The 7500-nt window shown below is 42.4% G+C and overlaps 1 protein-coding gene and 1 long non-coding RNA gene across 3 annotated transcripts in view; one reads left to right on the top strand and one right to left on the bottom strand.

Annotated features, from left to right (window-relative positions):
- The window catches only part of LOC135105635 (uncharacterized), a 61327-nt gene that overhangs the window by 46122 nt on the left and 7705 nt on the right, over positions 1-7500 (top strand). The gene's annotated exons all lie outside the window — the stretch shown is intronic.
- The window catches only part of LOC135105634 (locomotion-related protein Hikaru genki-like), a 162635-nt gene that overhangs the window by 151719 nt on the left and 3416 nt on the right, over positions 1-7500 (bottom strand). The gene's annotated exons all lie outside the window — the stretch shown is intronic.

Genomic DNA, 7500 nt, shown 5'->3' with positions numbered 1-7500 from the left:
TCACCATGGCGGAAAAAGCACTAAAGAAAAAGAATAAATAAATGACGAATGGGGGAAATAATGCCACCCCTTGCATCCATTAGGAGGCTAAATGAACACCGGGAAAACGATAAACGAGTGATTGAATAAAAAGTGCAACATGAAAGGTTAAACGAGGGCTCGAAATTATCATGTACACGTTGGTTAAAGTGAAAAAAACAAAACAAAAAAAAAACAAGTAATAGAAAATATCTTGATAGCAATGGTTTTAAAAGTATTGCGCGCACACACACACACACACACACACACACACACACACACACACACACACACACACACACACACACACACACACACACACACACACACACACACACACACACACACACACACACACACACACACACACACACACACACACTCAAAAAATATAAATAAATAAAAAATAAATAAACAAATAAAAAAAAGGAGAGAGAGAGAGAGAGAGAGAGAGAGAGAGAGAGAGAGAGAGAGAGAGAGAGAGAGAGAGAGAGAGAGAGAGAGAGAGAGAGAGAGAGAGCATGCACAAAAACTGTGCACTATATGAAAAAAATAAATGATAAAAAAAAGAAAAAAAAAAGAAAAAAAAGACTAGAGTTTTTTGTCAATGGCGAGAAATTTCCGAGTCCCTTGATGTTTTAGAAGACCTCTCGGCACCAATTAGCCGCACGTTGTATTGCAGGAGCCTGAACACTGCCGAGGGAGGGGTGGGCGGGGCAGGAGGCGGGGCTGAGGCAGGGAGGGGAAGGTCGGGGGGATAGAAACTGATAACTTTAAAAAATACGTCGATGTTTGAATGTTGGTTCACACGCTTCATAACACTGGATGGGAGGCGACAGTGGTGCAATATGATTAGATACTTCATTGTGGCAGTTAACTCTTTCTTTCTCTCTCTCTCTCTCTCTCTCTCTCTCTCTCTCTCTCTCTCTCTCTCTCTCTCTCTCTCTCTCTCTCTCTCTCTCTCTCTCTCTCTCTCTCTTTGCACTCACTTCAAGCGCCACCACCACCACCACCACCATCACTAGCACCACCAGTAACTATCAAGGTGGACTATGCAAACTTCGAACACACACTCTACCTACACTGCCCCTAAATGATGGTGTGGGCGTGTGCCGGGTTTATGTGGGGCGCAGACGAGACCTGTCTGTATTGGGAAGGCTGCTGCTGGAGGCTACCTGAGCGTAAGAACCATCATTCTGAAACACTTCTGCGCCGCACCTCCACTCACGAGTTTCAAAAGGCTCTAGTTGAAGCTACACAGGTTTTTAGGTATGTTTTTTTACGGTCCTAGTGACAAATTAACTGGCGTTCTACGTTTTTAAAAGGAGGAACACTCGTGAGAACCAGGCTAATCATCTCTGTGGCCTTTGAAAATAGTCGTGGTGAGAGAGCAAAGCGTCTCAGAATACGGATGTAAGGGCGTCGCTGGGAAATGGTAAGGATATAGATGGGACTGTGGTTGAGAATTGGAATAAGCGGTGGGATTGATGATAAAACTGTGGGAGAGTGTGTTAGGATAAGGGGTGATGGTAAGATGAAGGTAAAAGTAGATAGTGGTGAAGGGGAGAAGCGGAAATCAAGGCGTTAGGAAAGGAGAGAGTGAAGAGCGAGAAGGGAGGGAGTGACGAGGGAGAAGAAGGGAGGGAGCGAAGGAGGGAAACCGGAAATCAGCAACCTACACCAACACACCACTTCGATGATCACAGAGATTCCTCCTCCTCTTCCTCCTCCTCATCGTCGTCGTCTTATTCCTCTCTTCGCCTGGTTGCTTCTCAATCTTCTCTTCTCTCAAACCTATCTCGTTTTTTTCTTTTCCTTTTCCCCCTCTTCCCCTGTCTTTGATTTCGCGATCTTTCTCGTCTTCTTCTTCTTCTTCTTGGTCGTCGTCGTCGTCGTCGTCGTCGTCGTCCTCGTCGTCGTCCTCGTCGTCGTCCTCGTCCTCCTCCTCCTCCTCCTCCTCCTCCTCCTCCTCCTCCTCCTCCTCCTCCTCCTCCTCCTCTTCCTCCTCCTCCTCCTCCTCCTCCTCCTCCTCCTAAACGGCGTATTGTTTGCTTGGCCTGATGTAAAAAGCGGCTTGTCACAGGGATCAGTTCTTTGCCGTGTTCTGTTCTTAATTTATGTTAATGACATCGATAATGGGCTCTCTTGCAAAATTTCCAAATTTGCCGATGATACAAAAATTGTCAGTAAAGTAACTACGACACTGGAAAGAGCAATCTTGCAGTCAGATCTTGATAATTTAGGCTGCTGGGCTGACGGATGACAAATGAAATTTAACGTCAATAAATGTAAAGTATTACACATCGGGAGCCACAACAACCATGTTCAGTATTCAATGAATGGCCAACAGGTTTCCCCACTCAGCAGGGAAAAGGACCTCGGAATCATTTCAAGTGATTTAAAGCCTAGTCAGCATTGCTCAGTGGTAGTTAAAACCGCTAATAAATTGGTTGGCTTCGTCTGACGCATGTTTGATAATAAGTCAGAAAAGTAATATTAAAACTTTACAATTCTCTTGTTCGGCTTCATCTCTTGTGCTGCGTTCAGTGTTGGTCACCTTACTACAGAAAAGACATTGATAAGTTAGAAAGGGTTCAACGTAAAGTAATAAAAATGATACCTTGGCTGAGGAATCTGCCCTATGAAGGGAGGCTTAAAGAACTTAATTTATTCAGCCTATTGAAACGGAGGATGTGAGGTGATCTAATAGAAGTGTTTAAAATATTCAAGGGATTTGATAGCATTAATGCAGAAGATTACTTTATAGTCGATTGATCAAACATAACAAGAAGACGTAACAGTTTAAAGATAATTGGTGGAAGATTCTCATGGGATGAGGCCAAACATTCCTTCAACCGGGTGGCCGATGTCTGGAATTCTCTACCGTCCAGTGTCGTTGACTGCAACAGTTACCGCTTTTTAAAGACAGGTTAGACAAGCACTTATCCTCCAGCGAATATCTAAGTTGTTATTCATTGTCGTAGTAAAATCCATTGGAGCTCCTCCGCGCCCTGGTAGTGTCAGCAGTTGAAGTGATAGTCCTCATCTCGTTCCTGTTGAAGTTCCTTGCAGTTTTTCCTTGCTGCATGGGTGTCTTCCTTTCCTGGCAGCTTCGGCTGGAGAGAGTGGTGGGTAGGGAGGAGCCTTCGGCTTTGCTATCTTACATCTTTCACTGTAGATTAGGTAATGTAGCGCAGACAGCCTCATAAGGGGCAGCAGACCAGCTGCTGTTCTTTCTTTGTGTTCCTTTGTGTTCCTTTGTTCTTCCTCCTCCTCCTCCTCCTCCTCCTCCGCCCATAAGACATTCTCGCTTCTTCCCTAAGGCTAAAAGGACGAGAAGCTATTGACTGAGGTAGCAGGAAGAGGAGGAGGAGGAGGAAGAGGAGGAAGTGAAGGGAAGGGAGGAGTATCATAGTTCTCTGATGTTAGTGAAATGGGAACCCTTGAACAATATAAGTTCAACGTTGTATTTTGACATCCCCGTTTTATTTTTCCAAGGAACTTGCTAATTGGAAGAGTTTGTCGCTGTATCGGGGACTGGATGGCTGGCTGGCTGGATGGATGGCTGGATGGCTGGCTGGATGGATGAGTGCCTTGTGACATTTTCAAGTTACGTAATAGTGTTCTGCGTAGCGAGCCTAGCGTGCCCTGACCTCCTTGCTGACGCTTTTTTAACTCCTGCCCAGTGCGGCCCCGGAAAGGTGTACAGTGCGTTGCCAAGTTCCATTCATGATTCAGGCGGTGGTGGAAAATGTTTAAAGGATGAATCTGTACATAGAGTGAAAGTGGTGCTACAGTGCCATGAGCGTGGAGGAAAGATGAACACATGAACACTTGGCGGAGGACGAGGAGGAGTGTTGTGATCGTGGAAAGTGTTGTTATAGTGTTGTGACTGTGGAGGAAAGGTTAACACTTGGATGTATGCAACTGAGGAGGAGGAAGGGGAGGAGGAGTGGCGCTTGTGAAACTGACGCTGAAAGATGAGTAAGAAGAGAAGGGTGAGGCGGATGGAGAGGAGGAAGTAAGATACTCAGGAAAAAAGAACAAAAAATACTGGAAGAGCTGCTGTGTAAATGTATTAATCTATAACGAACGTATCTGTTGATTTACTATTCTGCGTACCACTACCAATAAACTACGAGGAGGAGAAGGAGGTGGAAGTGTATTCATGTCAAGGTCAAACCATCCATACTCTTTCTCACAACCCGATCACAGAGTTATTTTTTACTATTCATTAATTCATTTATTTTTATTCTTACTTGAGAAATATTAGTGATTTCAACATAAGCCAAACGTCACAACTGCACACATACAGATGAATCCTAGGACAGCAGCCAGTCGTGTGTGTGTGTGTGTGTGTGTGTGTGTGTGTGTGTGTGTGTGTGTACTGACTAATTACTTGGTGACGCGAAGATTTGTGCTATATATATATATATATATATATATATATATATATATATATATATATATATATATATATATATATATATATATATATATATATATATATATATATATATATATATATATATATATATATATATATATATATATATATATATATATATATATATATATATATATATATATATATATATATATATATATATATATATATATATATATATATATACATATAAAATGAGATTTGAGACGTGCTACACAGAATGCGGAAAATTGTAAATATTTTCAAGATTTTTCCTTGAATTATCTAGACATCATTCATTGTCATCACAGTGTCACCTTCCTTTACTTACACCGCCAGTCCCATTGTACCCCACTAATGGAGACCCAAGACTTGCACTCTAAGCCTTACGTGCATTTTTCAATTACATAATAGGATTTGCGACATTCTGAGGCCAAGTGTACGTAGTGTATTCTGAATTTCGTAAAGGTTGTCAGTGCGAAGAGAATTTACGCATGCTGAGAACCACTTTGAGGAGTTTCTGCCAGCGCGCTCACGTTTCGTCGCCTTATTGAATGTTTGACAGCGCGCTGGAAGTTTTGACAGCTGATTTAACATTTTGTCATCACGCTGAACGCTTCGCCATTCCCGATGAAACTTTCGGCCCCACTCGACGGTTTGTCAAGACGAGGAAGTTTTTATCACAGCGCTGAATGTTCTGGCGGTGCCGCGAGTGTTCTTGTGTCACCCTGAACCTGTTACCAAGGCGCCGCATTGCTTACTGCTGCACTCGCTTGTGTCAGGGATAGTCAAAACCTAGATAAGAAAACCCTACAGGAAACTCTTAGTTGATCGATCACGCTGAGATTTGTTTTGAATGTGCGGGATTGCAGAGTGCAGGCTCGCCCGCTGACAGGGCGTGCCAAGCATCGGTCTCACTCCCTGCGCCCCTTGACACACGCGACCCCACTACCCTATTGATCATCATGATGAATGCCTTTCACACCGCACCACTCACCACCACAGAAAAAAAAAAGTTTATATATATATATATATATATATATATATATATATATATATATATATATATATATATATATATATATATATATATATATATATATATATATATATATATATATATATATATATATATATATATGTATATATATAGAGTGTGTATGTGTGTGTGTGTGTGTGTGTGTGTGTGTGTGTGTGTGTGTGTGTGTGTGTGTGTGTGTGTGTGTGTGTGTGTGTGTGTGTGAAGGAATTAAGGAAAGTAAGTGTCGGATTCAAACATGACTACCTGTCAATAACTGTGGTGAAAGGTTCGATAAAAACTTGGCGTTAAATAAGCTCAGAAATTCCATCAGAATCTTGCAAAAATATGAGCTCTTTTGAAGGGAAGCGTATCTTGCACCACGCACCCACCCACCCACCTGCACACACACACACACACACACACACACACACACACACACACACACACACACACACACACACACACACACACACCTGCACACACACACACACACACACACACACACACACACACACACACACACACACACACACACACACACACACACACACACACACACACACACACCTGCACACACACACACACACACACACACACACACACACGGACGACACGATCAAGGGTTACGCTCCAGCATCACAAAACTCGTGCCGTCTCCCAGCCGCTGGTAAAACAATGAGTAGATTACGCAGCGAAACAGACAACATCTAACATCAACTCTATCCACCTTGCGTCATAAAAAATAACGAAAAAAAAATATTTGAAGTATTTTTGATAACCTGAACTTGGAAGCTAAAGGATTAAACGTAACTGGCGAATACTTGAAGCATCTAAGCCTCTTAAGCTTCGCAGAGGACATCATCTTAATCCCCGCAGCCTAAGGGAATTACACGGGAATCCCCGACCTCGGTAAGTAGTCTAAAGATGAACGAATGAAAAATTAAAGTCTCGATTTATACTGACACACACACACAAAAAAAAAAGGTTTTAATTTGGAAGCAAACTTAACAAAACATGACACTTTGTAAAGGAAGAGTAAATAAAACTAGATATTTTATTAGGGACTGCCATTCAAGACTTGACATTTTATCAAGTAACGCGAAGAAAACCCTGACATTTTTTTAAAGGAATATCGAGAGAAAGAGAGAGAAAAAAAATCCTTACATTTCATAGAAGAATATTGACAAAAACCTGACATTTTCAAAAGGGATCAGAAATGGAGATGAGCTGAACACGTGGCTGGAAAAGCGGATGACAAACAGATGGAGGCAAAAAACTGACTACCTGCCTGCCCGACTGACTGACTGACTGACTGACTGACTGACTGTGGCCCCCAGGGAAACAAAGGCCAGCACAGGGAGCCTAGACAGGAAGTGGAGAGATGAGACTGAAAAAGTTTGTTGGAAGAACCTCGCAGATATTGGTTGAGTGGTGTGACTGGGAGGGGAAGTCTTAGTACAACTGTGTTCTTGTGTTGTTGTTGTTGTTGTTGTTGTTGTTGTTGTTGTTTTGGTGGTGGTGGTGGTGATGGTGGTAATGTTGTTGTTGTTGTTGTTGTTGTTGGTGGTGGTGGTGGTGGTGGTGGTGGTGGTGAAATGCATATGGTAACCTTTCTTTTGATGATGATTATGATGGTGATGATGATGATAGTGATGGTGGTAGTGATGGTGGCAGTGGAGGAGGGTCGGTGGAACAGGCGTGGTAGTGGTCGCTTACCTACGGAGGAGCGACTATGCTTCTCTGGGCAGGTACAGACAGAAAGACACGTTATTGAACATTGTCCTCGTACCACAGCCTTGCGGCACCAGTTTGGTATTACCACCCTGGAAAATCTGTTCATTGAAAGGAAAGATTATATTACTGTCTGTCACATCTGCCATGCTGTTTTGGATAAATACGTGTAATCATATATGGATTGTTTTATGCTTGTTTCTGGGTTTTATCTAGAAGTGTAATATCCCACCTTAATAATTAATAATGAGAATGGCTATGTCGCCACACACGAATATTTAAACTGTAATAATTGGACCATTTA

Source organism: Scylla paramamosain, chromosome 12, assembly GCF_035594125.1.
Source record: "Scylla paramamosain isolate STU-SP2022 chromosome 12, ASM3559412v1, whole genome shotgun sequence".
Lineage (NCBI taxonomy): Eukaryota > Metazoa > Arthropoda > Malacostraca > Decapoda > Portunidae > Scylla > Scylla paramamosain.
The sequence above is the reverse complement of the archived record's forward strand: the minus strand, read 5'-3'. Positions and strand labels throughout refer to the sequence as shown.